This window comes from Nomascus leucogenys, chromosome 17 (assembly GCF_006542625.1).
Source record: "Nomascus leucogenys isolate Asia chromosome 17, Asia_NLE_v1, whole genome shotgun sequence".
NCBI lineage: Eukaryota > Metazoa > Chordata > Mammalia > Primates > Hylobatidae > Nomascus > Nomascus leucogenys.
Genome location: NC_044397.1, coordinates 78879110 through 78894791, shown reverse-complemented (window position 1 = coordinate 78894791; position 15682 = coordinate 78879110). Strand labels below are relative to the sequence as shown.

At 43.5% G+C, this 15682-nt stretch overlaps 1 protein-coding gene across 1 annotated transcript in view; it reads left to right on the top strand.

Annotated features, from left to right (window-relative positions):
• Positions 1 to 12864: 12864 nt before the first annotated feature.
• SNX10 (sorting nexin 10) overlaps positions 12865 to 15682 on the top strand; it is an 83139-nt gene continuing 80321 nt past the window's right edge. Inside the window, exon 1 of the mRNA XM_012496974.2 lies at positions 12865 to 12978. The gene's annotated coding sequence lies outside the window, so the exon portion shown is untranslated. The remainder of the gene's footprint in view (positions 12979 to 15682) is intronic.

Sequence of the window (15682 nt, the reverse complement as noted above, 5' to 3'; positions counted from 1 at the left end):
TACCCAGTTGCTGCTGCTCAAATCCTCCCTGCACTTGGAAGTAGTGAGTCTCTGATTTTGTCAGTGACATAACCCACAATTTAACCCACGAACCTCACCTCTCCAAAACTTAGGTGCTTTTGTACATAGAAATGTTACAAAATAAATTTTAATACATTGAAAGCTAGTGTTTATCCATGTGGTCAAATTGACTTATTTTGTATAGACCTCAGAATAAAACTTGATCTCAGTCTCAAGGAATGTCCTCTAAGGCCACAGACTACGTGCGAGTTGTGCCACGAGCAACCCTAGGGGTCACTATTCACAGGGTAGTACCTTTGACATTTTTAAATGATAATTTTCCAGCAGATGGCAGTAAATTGTCTGGAAGAAAGGTAACCTTTAAAAAATTCTCACAAAGGTATTATATAGGCTAGCCGCCATGTTGGATCATTCCTCTCCCCAGAGGTAATCTCTTATAAAAGTTTGAATTTGTCCTTCTAGACCGTATGTTCACATACAAAAATATATGTACATAGAAAAATAGAAGTTTTATTATTTTAAAACTTTTTGAGAGGCTTTGGCAGGAAGATCACGAGGCCAGGAGTTCGAGACCAGCCAGGGCAACGTAGTGAGATGCCACTGTCTCTACCAAAAAAAAAGAAAAAAATTAAAAACAAAATAAAATAATAAGTAAATAAATAAATGAAAAAAACTTTTAAAATATAAACAGTGAGGCAGAATAGGGTCTGGAGGCAGGGAACCTAAGGCCGATTCATACTGACTTCCTAGAACTAAATCAAAAGGAAAACCCCAACTTTCAACACCTAAGTATCAAAAGAACCAAACACTACTCCCTTTGCAAACCGCCCCTGCCCCCCACTTTCTGCTTGGCAGATGGAAAATTGAAAGTACCTCTGATTGGTTGCTTTGAGCAACCAATCAGATGTTTGCATAGGAGTGTAACTTTGTAATTTCACTTTAGCCTCTTATTGGTTGCTTTCTGCAACCAATCAGACTGATCGTGGGCCACTACATTATTTGCATGAGGTATCCACCAAATGGCCAATGGAAAACTTCTAGAGGATATTTGGACCCCAGAAGAGCCTGCAATCAGGGCCCTTGAGTCACTGCTCCAGGTACTCCTACCCTGTGGAGTGTACTTTCGTTTCCAATAAATCTCTGCTTTCCTTGCTTAATTCTTTCCTTGCTTTGCTGTGCATTTTATCTAATTCTGTGTTCAAAACGCCAAGAACCTGACAAGTAGCAGTCAAGACCCTGCACCTTTAACAAGTAGCGCACTATATTTTCTATCTTGCCTTTCTCAGTATGCCTTAAAGATCTTTCAATGTAACCATATGTAACCCTGGAACTAGACCAATCTGGTTCAATATTGTCAGCAACAAAATGTAACAAAATGATGAGTTGTTTCTCAGCTTCTAAGGACCCCCAGGTTGCAAGTCACCTAACCTGAGTATAGCCAGAAGAATCAAGCAGGCCCAGGTCCTGACCTCAGAGCCAGCTGGAATGAAAAAGCCAACCACAGGCAGAATCTAAGTGCTTGGACCTTGGACCAAGCAACAAAGACCACATTAAAAAGCAAGGGTTGCCCTGTTTTGTTGGAGTATGGACTTTTCTAAAAGCTGAGGACCCAACATGACCTCATTGCATGATCTCATCAGATCACTGCTTCTTTGCATGAACCTAATCAGGTCACACCTTATCGCATCTTCCTATATACTCCATTGTTCCCCTTTGCCCATAAAACCTGCCCCAGACCCGTGCTTGAGAGACAGATTTGAGAATTGCCTCCTGTCTCCTTGCCAGTCAAGTTGCAATGACACTTTTTCTCTCTCCTTTTTTTTTTTGAGACGGAGTCTCACTCTGTCACCCAGGCTGGAGTGCAGTGACGCGATCTCGCTCACTGCAAGCTCCGCCTCCCGGGTTCACGCCATTCTCTTGCCTCAGCCTCCTGAGTAGCTGGGACTACAGGCACCCGCCACCATGCCTGGCTAATTTTTTTTGTATTTTTTAGTAGAGACGGGGTTTCACCGTGTTAGCCAGGATGGTCTCGATCTCCTGACCTCGTGATCCGCCTGCCTCGGCCTCCCAAAGTGCTGGGATTACAGGCGTGAGCCACTGCGCCCGGCAGCTTTTTCTTTTCTCAAAAGTCAATGCCATATCAGCTTCTATGTGTGTTGAGCAGCTAGCCTTTGCTAATCTTAAAATCTGATGTATAAAATTCCACACTATGAATATACTATGGATTATTTAAACATTTCTGTATTGGTGAACATTTAACTTGCTTCCAGTTTTTTGCTGTTACCAACCATGCTGCAGTGTCCACCCTTGTACATATCTTCTCAGGCACATGCGTGAGGGCTTCTGTAGGAGAGATACTGAGAGGTAGTATTGCAGGGCCATAAGGCACATAAGAGTTTAGTTTTGATAGTGAGGTAGGAGGTGGGACTCATCTCTGGAGGAAGGGCTTGGACACCAGACCAAATTGAGGACTAGCTTAAACAGGGCCAGGGTGGAAGCAGCTTTCCATAAGACACGCCCACCAGTGTGCCCTGTCAGTTTGCCATTGCCATGGCAACACTCAGAAGTTACCATCCCTTTCCATAGCAATGACTCAATGACCTGGAAGTTACCATGCTTTTCCTAGAAATTTCTGCATCAACTCCCCCTTAATTTGCATGTAATTAAAAGTGGGTATAACTATGACTGCTGAACTACCTCTGAGCTGCTATTCTGTGCACACTGCCTATGGGGTAGCCCTGCTCCACAGTTGCTGTTGTACACTGCTGCTTCAATAAAAGTTGCTGTTCAACACTACCAGCTCACCCTTGAATTCTTTCCTGGGTGAAGCCAAGAACCCTCCCAGCCTAAGCCCCAATTTTGGGGCTTGCCTGTCCTTTCAATAGGACATTGCTAAATTGCTCTCTAAAATTGCTTTTCCAGCCTGGGTGCAGTGGCTCACATCTGAAATCCCAGCACTTTGGGAGGCTGAGGCAGGCAGATCACCTGAGGTCAGGTGTTCAAGACCAGCCTGGCCTACATGGCAAATCCCTGTCTTTACTAAAAATACAAAAATTAGCTGGGCATGGTGGCCCATGCCTGTAATCCCAGCTACTTGGGTGGCTGAGGCAGGAGAATCGCTTGAACCTGGAAGGTGGGGGTTGCAGTGAGCCGAGATCGTGCCACTGCACTCCAGCCTGGGTGACAGAGTGAGACTTTGTCTCAAAAATAAAATAATAATAAATAAATTTTTAAAATTGCTTTTCCAATTTATACTCTCCCGAGCAAAGCATGAAACTATCTGTTGTCAATATGTGATATTCTCAATGCAAAACTTTTTTGACTTGGCTGGGTGCGGTGGCTCATGCCTATAATGCCAGTGCTTTGGGAGGCTGGAGTGGGAGGATTGCTTGGAGCCAGGGATTCAAGACCAGCCTGGGCAACATAGTGAGACCCTATCTCTATAAAAAAAATAAAATAAAAGTTAAAAAAATTTTTTGGGCTGGAGTCAGTGGCTCACACTGTAATCTTGGCATTTTGGAAGGCTTAAGTGAGTAGATTGCTTGAACCCAGGAGTTTGAGATCAGCCTATGCAACATGGTAAAACCCTGCCTCTATGAAAAATCCAAAAAATTAGCCAAGTGTAGTGGTGTGCACCTGTAGTTCCAGCTACCCAGGAGACACATGGGAGAGTCACCTGAACCTGCGAGGTTGAGGTTGCAGTGAGCCATCATCACACCATCGCACTACAGCCTGGGCAACAGAGACAGAGTGAGACCCTGTCTCAAATTTTTTTTTTTTTTTTTTTTAACTAAACTGTTGAGAAATTGATTCTCCTTTTACGTTTATTAGTTATTGGTACTTCCTCTTTTGTGAGCTGTCTGTTTATATTGATGGGTTAAGAATATGACGCCCCTGGCTGGGCGTGGTGGCTCATGCAAATCCAGGCACTTTGGGAGGCTGAGGCTGGAGGATCATTTGAACTCAGGAGTTCAAGACCAGCCTGGGCAACATGGCAAGACCCTATCTCTACAAAAAAAAAAAAAAAAAGGCCGGGCGTGGTGACACACACCTTTAATCCCAGCACTTTGGGAGGCCAAGGCGGGATGATCACCTGAGGTCAGGAGTTCAAGACCAGCCTGGCCAACATGGTGAAACCCCATCTCTACTAAAAATACAAAAATTAGCCAGGTGTGGTGGCAGGCGCCTGTAATCCCAGCTACTCAGGAGGCTGAGCCAGGAGAATCGCTTGAACCTGGGAGGAGGAGGTTGCAGTGAACTGAGATTGCCCCATTGCACTCCAGCCTGGGCAACAGATCAAGACTCTGTCTCAAAACAAAACAAACAAACAAAAATTATCCAGGCATGGTGGTTTGTGCCTGTAGTCCCAGCAACTTGGGAGGCTAAGGTGGGAGGATCACTTGAGCCTGGGAGGTCAAGGTTGCAGTGAGCCATAATTGTGCCACTGCACTCTAGTCTGAGTGAAAGAGAAAGACCCTGTCTCAAAGAAAAAAAAAAAAAAAGAATATGACCTTCATTCTGTTCCTTAAAAGCAGGAGATGAAATTCTCATGTGAAAGATGCAGCATCTTTTTGGGAGGCTGAGGTGAGAGGATCGTTTGAGTCCAGCCTGGGGAACATAGCAAGATCTTGTCTCTAAACAAACAAACAAAACCCCCCCCAAAACCCCCACAGCATTCTTTTTTTTTTTTTTTTTGAGACAGAGTCTCCCTCTGTCACCCAGGCTAGAGTGCAGTGGCAAGATCTCAGCTCACCGCAAGCTCCGCCTCCCAGGTTCACGCCATTCTCCTGCCTCAGCCTCCTGAGTAGCTGGGACTACAGGTGTGCGCCACCAAGCCTGGCTAATTTTTCTTTGTATTTTTTAGTAGAGACGAGGTTTCACCACGTTAGCCAGGATGGTCTTGATCTCCTGACCTCATGATCCTCCCGCCTCGGCTGGGACCTCCCAAAGTTCTGGGACCACAGGCATGAGCCACTGCGTCCAGCCACCCCCACAGCATTCTTATCAAGGATGGAAAGTTGAGAATGAGAAACTTCTGTACAGACCTTGTTAAAATAACTGTGACTGCTTCTGGGTCTTCATTTCCTTATGGGGGCTCCCATGCCATGTAAAACTTGTATTAAATAAACTTGCATGCTTTTGTCCTGTTAATCTGTCTTATGTGAATTTAATTCTCCAGCCCAGCCTAAAAGAGGACAGAGGTGGAGTTTTGCTGCCTCTACAATACCTTCAGTGCTTGTCTCTTTGTGTATGTAGATATATATATTTATGTATATAAATAAAATATTTATATTTATTTATGCACTATACTCTATTTTCTGTATAAATATACAGAAAATATATAAATATATCTTATAAATATATACAAAAATCTATTTATATATCTTATAAATATATACAAAAATCTATTTATATATCTTATAAATATATACAAAAATCTATTTATATATCTTATAAATATATACAAAAATCTATTTATATATCTTATAAATATATACAAAAATCTATTTATATATTTATATATAGTGTATATAGAGAAATATATATAGTATATATATAAATATATATATACAGTGTGTGTGTGTGTATATATATATATATATATTTTTTTTTTTTTTTTTTTGACAGGGTCTTACTCTGTCACCCAGGCTGGAGTGCAGTGGCATGATCACAGCTCACTGCAGCCTCCACCTCCTGGGTTCAAGCAATCCTCTCAACTCAGCCTCCTGAGAAGCTAGGACCACAGGTGTGCACCACTGTGCTTGACTATTTTTTTTTTAATTTATTTTTTGCAGAGATAAGGTCTCACTATGTTGCCCAAGCTAGTCTTGAATTCCTGGGTTCAGGCCTCTGGCCTTGGCCTTCCAAAATGCTGGGATTACAGGCATGAGTCACTGCGCCTGGCCTGTTTATACATTGTTGAATGCACTCTACATAACATTTGAATGGTTCAAAAGGATATAGATTAAAAAGCAATCCTCCTCTCATGTTTGCCCCTACCTCCTTTTTTCTCCTCACCAAAGTTTATCCTTTCAGAGGAATTTCATACATATACATAGGTTGGTTGTTAAAAAAAAACTTAGTCCTGTGTATGTCCATTCACAGAAAATTGTATAAATGAGTATCGGCATACTTTCTTCTGCAAAAGTTGTCATAAAGACATTTGGATATTATGCGACCATTTATTTAGGAAAGATGAGATGTGCACTAAAAATAACAACATCAAAATCATGTTTATGAAGCTGTTTCCTACTTCGTTGCAGTCCTGGACTTAGTAATTTATATCTATTATTTCCTAATGACAACCCTGTTGGATAGGTACTATTTCACAGATAAGAAAACTGAGGCCTAGAGACATGAAGTGACTTGCCTAAAGAATTTGGGGATTAGACGGAAGCTTTTCAGCGCTGGAGCCTGAGCCTTAACCACTGTACTCTACTACCTCCACATGGTTATAGACTATAATGCACCCAATATCCAGAACTAGTACCACGTGTACAGGTACTAAAGGCTATATGCAGAGCACTAAAGAAACCCAAACCCACCCAAGACAAAAAAACCCAGCTCCTCCATGCAAGAAGATGGCTTCTCTACTGGTCTCTTGTTCTTTAGTTGAGTGTTGGTGCCAATTATACCATACTGCAATTTATATCAAAGGCTTAGAAATTAGATGATTGGGAATGGGTTTATGTTTGATATGCTCAGTAATGGCTAAGGTTTGTTTTGTTTTTGTCAGTTTTAATCAACCAATTTGTTTTTAGTTTATAATAATAAAATAAAATTCACCATTGAAACCAATGCTTTCAAAGTGCAGCTTTTTTTTTTCTTTTTCTTTTTCTTTTTTTTTTTTTTTGAGACAGAGTCTCACTATGTCATCCAGGCTGGAATGCAGTGGCCGATCTCAGCTCACTGCAACCTCTGCCTCCCAGGTTCAAGTGAGTCTCTTCCCTCAGCTGCCCCAGTAGCTGGGACTACAAGTGTGCGCCACCACGCCTGGCTAATTTTTGTATTTTTTAGTAAAGATGGGGTTTCACCATGTTGGCCAGGCTGGTCTTGAACTGCTGACCTCAAGTGATCTGCCCGCCTCAGCCTCCCAAAGTGCTGGGATTACGGACATGAGCCACCACGTCAGGCCTTAAAATGTAGCTTTTGATAATGCAAGGGCTTTTTTGTTTTTGTTTTCTCTTTCCCAGGAATGAAGTTACTTTGGTAGAGCAGAATGAGCAGGACATCACTGCAGAGCATCCCTTGGTGGTCCTGGGGAATATTGGGCAAGGTGCCTACCTCTGCTTGGGTGTGTGCTCCTGTCAGTCGTGTAAAGCCAAATGAACATGCAGCAAGTCGTGTGGTGATAATTCCCAGTATAGACACTTTAGCATTTACAGTGAGGATTGGTCTTCTTACCTGCAAATTTTGTCAGTGATAAAATGTGAGGATGTGAGATGCCCTTAGTGCTTCAACTTTGAAACAAAAATTTCAGCTACTCCTTTTTCAAATGTCTGAATTGTTACCATTTGCAAATATTTCTCTGAGTAGATTGGAATCTTGTTAATATTGAGCAATCAAATAGAGGGAAAAAATGGGATGTTGACACTGATAGGAGATTCCAACGATCTTTCACAAATCCCTGATTTCAAATCTTGGTGTTCAACAAAACAGTTTCCAATGGTCATTGATTTCTCTATAATTAGCAAATGCTACAAAATTGAATTCATCAAATAAATATATAGTAATGGAATTGTGTTTTTCTTTGTTTTATAAATGGGGTTCATTTGAAGAAAGTGTTCCGATGCTAAAGGAGTTTGAAAAACCAGTAAATTGGATCACTGTAGAGAGGCTACTACAGGATTCTGAGAGTTGAGAGTGTCTGCAGGAGACTAGAACACAGAAGGTGAGTTCCACCATGACCTGGACAAGATGAAATGTATGGATCTTGGACCTGAGTGGATCAAAGGAAGGGATTGGGTCAAAGGAAGTGCCAAAGTTAGCGTGTTTGGGGTGTTAACTGGGAGAACAGTAGTCCACTAACAAGAATAAGGAGGTGGGTGGATGGATGAGAAGTTAAATCTTTTCGTCTTACAAATAGATAAGGTCGCTCAAAACGTTTTTCTAGTCTTTTTTGAAGAGGAGTGCATAGGTTAAATATTTTGAAAAACTATATAAGATTGATATTAAAGAGTGGTTATTTTATTCACCATAAATCTATATTTCATTCTTTTGAAAAAACAGTAATTATAATCACAAGATCAGAAATCAAAATCCAAATTGTCATTTGTTTAAATTTTTTCTTACATCCCATTATTAGTTGTTTGATGAAAGATAAAAACTATCTTCCCTACACTGCAAATATTTCCTGTGACAGGTGTCCCAAGAAGGCAGAACCATTCATGTAAATGTAAAGGTAAAGTGTTTTTGAATACAATGTTATGTATATTGTCAGTTAACTATAATTTCTGAACATCAAGTCCAGGCAACTTCCATTTTTACTCTCTGTGGGTTTTGCAATTTTCCCAAGAGATAGAGGAAGGACAGGGGGTAGAGGTGGCTTTCCTTAATGTATGTAAGTAAGTGCACTTAGCTTCGAGACAGGTGAGATTGGAGAAAAGGATCAAGTTATAATAATAGCTAAAATTTACTGGACACTTACTGTTTACCCAGCACAAGAGCTTTACCTGGGTTATTTCATTTAAACTCCACAACAGCCCTATGAAGCTGGTGTAGTAGTACATCTACCACAAATATAAGAAAGTAAAATGTTTCTCAAATGCTCCCATTACAGCCCTAAATACAAAGAACTGAGAAGATAGTCCATGAGACACAGAATAAAATATCTTTCCCCAGCAGAAGGACATTATACCAAGAGAGGCAGAAATGGTTATAATTTTTTTTTTTTTTTTTTGAGATGGAGTCTCCCTCTGTTGCCCAGGCTGGAGTGCAGTGGTGCAATCTCGGCTCACTGCAACTTCCCCCTCTAGGTTCAAGCAATTCTCCTGCCTCAGCCTCCCGAGTAGCTGGGATTACAGGTATGTGCCACCATGCCTGGCTAATTTTTTGTATTTGTAGTAGAGATGGGTTTTCACCATGTTGGCCATGTTGGTCTCGGGACTCCTGACCTCAGGTGATCTGCCCTCCTTGGCCTCCCAAAGTGCTGGGATTATAGGCGTGAGCCACCATGCCTGGCCTGGTCATAATTGTTTATGTGTTTTTTTGTGTGTGTATGTGCCTCCAAGAGTAGTTCTTGTGCACAGAAAATATTGTTCTGATGCTATTTTTAGAATATTTGATTTGTTAAAGTTACAAGTTTAAGAGTATAATTATTCCTTAGTTTTTAAAGTTTTCCTAACTCTGTGGAAAAAATTTTTCCTCTGCTCTCACTCCACAGTCAACATGGAAGGCTTCTGTGACCAAAGGTGTGGGAGGTTTCTCCCCACATACCAAGCAACCAGTTAATTCTGCAGCCGTCATCAGCTGGGTGTTCTCCACCACAGCTCAATTCCTGGTTTTTTTTTTTTTTTTTTTGAGATGGAGTCTCACTGTCGCCCAGGCTGGAGTGCAGCGGCAGAATCTTGGCTCACTGCCACCTCTGCCTCCCAAGTAGCTGGGATTACAGGCATGGGCCACCATACCCAGCTAATTTTTGTATTTTTAGTAGAGATGGGGTTTCACCATGTTGGCCAGATTGGTCTCAAACTCTTGACCTCAAGTGATCCAACCTCCTTGGCCTCCCAAAGTGCTGGGATCACAGGCACGAGCCACTGCGCCCGGCCCCAGTTCAATTCTGACACCACCTACCTGGAGACAGTGTCAGATCCAACAGGTTGAAGGCTCAATCCCACAAGATTGCCTCCTCCCACTTCTGAGGGCAATTGCAAGCTCCGCCCAGGCTGTTTTACCTGTGTTTCTGACTGATCAGCTATAAATTGGGGATCCCATGACCCCCTCCTTAGGTTCAAATAATTTTGCTAGAGTGGCTCACAGAACTGTGGGAAACACATACATTTATCAGAAAGATGGTACAAAGGATACAGATGAAGTGATGCATAGAGCGAGGCATGGGGGAAGGGGCATGGACTTTCCATGCCCTTCTCAGGTGGACCACCCTCCATACACCTGTACATGTTCAGCTATCCCCAAGCTCTCTGAACCCTGTCCTCTTGTGTGTTTATGGAAGCTTCATTATGTAGGCATGATTGATTAAACCATTGTTCATTGGTGATCAACTCAATCTTCAGCCCTTCCCCACCCCACAGAAATTGGGGAATGCGGCTGGAAGTACTGACCCTCTAATCAGGGTGTGGTCTTTCCAGTGACTAGCCCCTTCCTGAAGCTACCTAGGGGCTGCCAGCGACTAGTCAACTCATTAGCATACAAAAAAACATCACTTTGGAGATTCTAAGGATTTTAAGAGTTTTATACCAGGAAATGGGGATGATGACCAAATATATATTTTACAATATCACACTTGATCTTATTCCATTTATAACTCTAGCAAACTTTATCAACCTAAAAGGCATTTGATTAATGTTTGATCCCATTGACTTAATCACCTCTAAACATTTTAAACTTCATTCGTGAATTTAATATATTTGTTTCCCTTGTAAAGGTCTTTAATTGTCTGATTAACAAGTAACTCAACATCTAATAAATTAAATTTATAAATGTGGTAAATCTTAAATTGTAGTGAGGATTCCAACACTTTATTAAGTTAATAAGACTATCTTCAGCTCATTAGTATCCAGCTATTAAATTACACATTTTAAAACTTAAAGTACAAGGCAAATGGTTACTCCAGTAGGCCAAGTTGTCTTACCCATTAACATGTACATAGAATTCCAAATGTGCCCAGATTCCTTAAAACAAAATATTAATATTTCAGGCTTGAATCTTTTACACATCTCATACTCAATTTTCAGTCTTCCCAGGGTTAAAATGCTCATCTATTAAGAATTTTGATGTTTGTTTTTAAAAGCAATGTTTATGGTGATCTTCTCCAGGCTGGAGTGCAGTAGCGCGATCCTGGCTCACTGCAATCTCCGCCTCCCAGTGCAAGTGATTCTCCTGTCTCAGCCTCCCAAGAAGCTGGGATTACAGGCATGCACCACCATTCCCGGCTAATTTTTGTATTTTAGTAGAGATGGGGGTTTCACCATGTTGGCCAGGCTGGTCTCAAGCTCCTGATGATCCACCTGCCTCGGCCTCCCAAAGTGCTGGGATTACAGGCGTGAGCCATCAGCTCGGCCAGTAGGCAAGGTTTCTTAACCACTGTAGAGTCCCAGTTTTTACCCAGTCCCACTGATGATATAACAAAAATGCCACAACCTAAAAATGGTGACCATCACTTAAGTTTCCTGGATTCAGGTTGCAAGTTACCAGTCTTAATAGGGTCATAATTCTAACAGATATTCAAATGACTTTCAGTAGACTCTCCAAGGGTTTGTTGCTGCTTTGTCTACAGCTGTAAAGTCATGCTCTTGACAATAAGTTCAGAAAGATTTTAATTTTACAGAATCTCTTAGGATCTTAGATACATGCTGCATTTTGTTTTCTACTCAATGTTTTTCTTTGCGGAGCATAGGGACAAGAATATAAAAAATACACTTTAATTTGATTTTCTTTCTTTTTTTTTTGAGACAGAATCTCGCTCTGTCGCCCAGGCTGGAGTACAATGGCATGATCTCAGCTCACTGCAACCTCCGCCTCCCGGGTTCAAGCGATTCTCCTGCCTCAGCCTCCCGAGTAGCTGGGATTACAGGCGCGCGCCACCACGCCCAGATAAGTTTTTGTATTTTTAGTAGAGACGGCGTTTCACCGTGTCAGCCAGGATGGTCTCCATCTCCTCAGCTTGTGATCCACCCGCCTCTGCCTCCCAGAGTGCTGGGATTACAAGCGTGAGCCACCACACCAGCTTAATTTGATTTTCAAAAGTGATCATGGTTGCATTCACTTGTGTGTCATGACTTGGGTGCAATTTTAGGAAATTAAATACCAGTGATTGAGGGTTCAGCAATACAACTTCAAGATCCAAGATGTTAAGACACAACATTGTATCTTTATACGTTTTGTTAGGGAGTTAATGTAGGTGTGGTGAACAGATGCATTTTCAGGTGGGCCTGGAACGGTCCCTGGAGGATGATCAGCGACAAGCTGTGTCTAATGGGAAAATTCATGGTTGAAAAATGAAATATTAGGCTATGTTTATTATTCTGTGTCATTCAGTCACTTATTAGCAGTTTAAGTGATTATTGTGGTTTCCCATGCAAACAGGTGTGGGGACCCAGCCTCAGGTGCCATTTGGGAAATGCTTTCCTCAGTCAGATCCCTTGGCAGATCTCATTAGCTTTCCCCCCAAATATTTTATTAAGAGACATTTCAAACATAGACAAAAATTGAAATAATTTTATATAAACACCCATAAGCCCACCACCTAGATGCTATGAACATTCTGCCATTCTTGTTTATCACGTTATTTATCCGTCCTCCTCCCCATCGGCAATCCTCCCCATAACTGTGGGGTCGGGGTTAGGAAGCTTAAGGTGACTCAGGTGGCGAATTCCGAAGGGTGCTGCTGGATCACCTCCAGCCTCAGCGTCCGGACTAATGGGGTCATTTCCTCCCTAACTCAATTTCAGGAAGCAGGAGGCTAGCTCGGCAGGGTGGGGGCGCACCTGGGCTGGGCTGCGCGGAGGCGGCGGAAGCACTAGGCGCGGCGTCCACAGGCGGACCGCTGGCTCTGAGCGCGGGCGCGGGGCCGCTACGTGCGCGGGGAGCGCGGGGCTGCGCTCGTGTGCGCTCCTGGGCGCTCGCCGCCCCCGCTGCCGCCGCTGCCGCCGCTGCCGCCGCTGCCGCCGCTGCTGCTGCTGCTGCTGCCGCCGCCGCGCGCCTTTGAGTCAGCAAACTCCGCGGCCCGCAAGCCCGGCCCGGCCCGGCCCTGCTCTGCTCTGCCCGGAGGAGCCGCCCGTAAGTGACAAGAGACCCGCTGAGGGGGCCTCCCCTGCACCGCCCAGGTCGGGACGGCGGTCCTTCTTTCCAGAGGCGCGGGCCCTTCCGGCTGTTCCTAGGTGCCCGCACCCTTGCGGGCTGGAAAGAGGTTTGGGTCCCTTGGGCTTGGAGCAGAGGAGCCGCCTCCTTTTCAGCCGAGGTGTGTCGGGCAAGGAGAAATGATCAGCTGGCGCAGTAGAGCGGGGAGATGGAGCGTGTCGATCCAGGGATTCTTGGCTAAAAAGACACCCCGGGGAGAGGGTGGGGCAGAGGTGGATTCTAGATTGCGGAAGAAGTGCTGTGGCACCTTACACTAGGCCAGGTAAAAGGGGGTGGGGAGGTGGGTTTTTTTTTTTATTCATTCATTAACGGGTAGCCTTGAGTTGAGGAATTGGGAGGGGTAGGCAGGTTTATTCGTGGGATTGTGGGATTGAGGGAGAAGGCCCAAGGGAGAATCCATATAATTGACTGATTATCAGATTTGGTGACCAGGAAAGTAACAGCCTGTTTTTCAGTTCCGATGCCTCATACTTTTCTCAAATTACACGGATTATTGAGGGGGATCGTCACGGAATGGGGAGCAACACGTCCTGCTGAAAGTGAGGGCTTCTATCTCTACAAGACACGTTAAAAATGATGGTATCAGAAAAGTAGAACGGGGAGGAGGCTTGCACATGATCTCCATCAGACATTTCATTTTACACACAGGGAGGCTAAGGCCGAGGGAGGCCGAGTGTTGTGACCAGGATCATTCAGCCAGATGGGAGCAGAACCAGGCCTACAACCTGGAGGGCTTCTGACTTCCACCCCGGAGTTACGTCTACCTCTGGGGCCTGGGAACTGGGTTTGGATTGCATAAGCTCCCCCTCCTCTCTCGGGAGGGGGTTGGGCTGGAGGCTGAGGCCTTCACCAGGTAGAAGCAGGGACTGCTTGGATAGTTGACCAGCTTCTGCAGGGGCTCCTCAGTGAGAGAATGAAGGTGAGGTCAGGGACTCCTGCCTTGCCTCTGCCATCACTTCCAGTGATGCCTATTCTAAGGTAGGTACATAGCTGGACCTTCATTATTCTTAATATTATTTACTTTTTTCGTTTTCCTTTGAGACAAGGTCTTATTCTGTCACCCAGGCTGGATTGCAGTGGTGCGATCTTGGCTCACTGCAAACTCCGCCTCCCAGGCTTAAGTGATCCTCCCACCTCAGCCTCCCAAGTAGCTGAGACCACAGGTGCGGGCCACCACACCCCTGGCTAACTTCGGTATTTTTTTTTGTAGAGACAGGGTTTTGCCATGTTGCCCCAGGCAGGTCTGGAACTCCTGAGCTCAAGCAATCCACCTGCCTCGGCCTCCCAAAGTGCTAGGATTACAGGGGTGAGCCACCGTGCTTGGCCTTTTATTACTATTTTTTAAAGGAAGGGTAGACTTGAGATTGACTGATAGGGCAGTTTTTAATAAAAATACAAAAATAAAATACATTTAGAAGAAACTGTGTAAAGATGTGAAATATCAGTGATTAGCATGGACTCAACTGATCGTCCTGTTTCTTCTGCCAGTCCGTTTCATTCTCACTTTTGATTACCATTTAACTGGGGAGGACATCAGTGTTGACAGTGGGACTTGCTCAGGCTGACACTGTGCCCCACCAGGGAGTCTCCCCTCCAGGCTGGTACACACTTCCTCTTATTTTACTAATGGGAAGGACCCCTGAGTTAGGTAACCTAAAGTAATAGAAATAAGCACGTTCATTAAAAAAAATAAAAGTATGTTAATCAAAGAGTAACGTTAGTGTTCTACAGCAATTCTGCTGGGCTTTGGAGCAGTGGATACCTTTTCTCAGCCCTAGGATCACTACTTTCTTTTTAAGGCTCCATTTTGCTCGTTAAGTTACTGGGGAAAATGACTTCTTTTTTCCGTTTTTAGTGACAGGGCTGTGGTTTCACAACCACTTGGTGAAAGGCAGACAACTGGTTGAGAACAGGGGCCAGTCTATGCAGATTTTCATTTCCTAGCATGGCGGAGAAGGGCTTTTGGCCAAGCTCATGGTTGACTCTGTGGGGAATCCCCCAAACTTAGCATTGTTATCTCCAAATATCTTTTTCTTAGTCATCTAGTAGGTATGAATTAGCTCTTCTGTTCTCTAAGCCCTGTTCAAAGAGGAAGGTATATAGTGTAGTGGTTAGAACTTGTGATTCCAGACCCATCTGAGATGAAATCTTGGCATAATAATTTTCTAAGTATAGTTTTGTTGGCAGGGCACTTAACACTCTCTGAGTTTTCTATTATTCAGAAATAAAAAGGGCGATGGTAATCTTTGCCTCCCAGAACTGTTAATACAACAGCTGACATTTATCAAGCACTTATTATATTCCAGGCATCGTGACTTATCAAGCACTTAATTATGGGCCAGGCATTGTGAAAGAGTTTTTATGTGGCAGTCTCATTAAGCATCACAAGCAGATTCTGTTACTGTCTTCAGTTTACCTCTGGAGAAACTAAGGCATCAAAGTATTTATGATTTCTCTAAACTCAGCTTACAGTTTTAACTACCCAACAAATGTGTGTCAGATTTCTATTATAAGCTAATAGTTATCTAGGGCTTACTGTGTGGCAGGCCCTGTTACAAGTGTCCTAAGTACATTAACAACCCTTGAGATAGGTATTGTTTTTCTCCCCTTCTTCTTTCTTTTT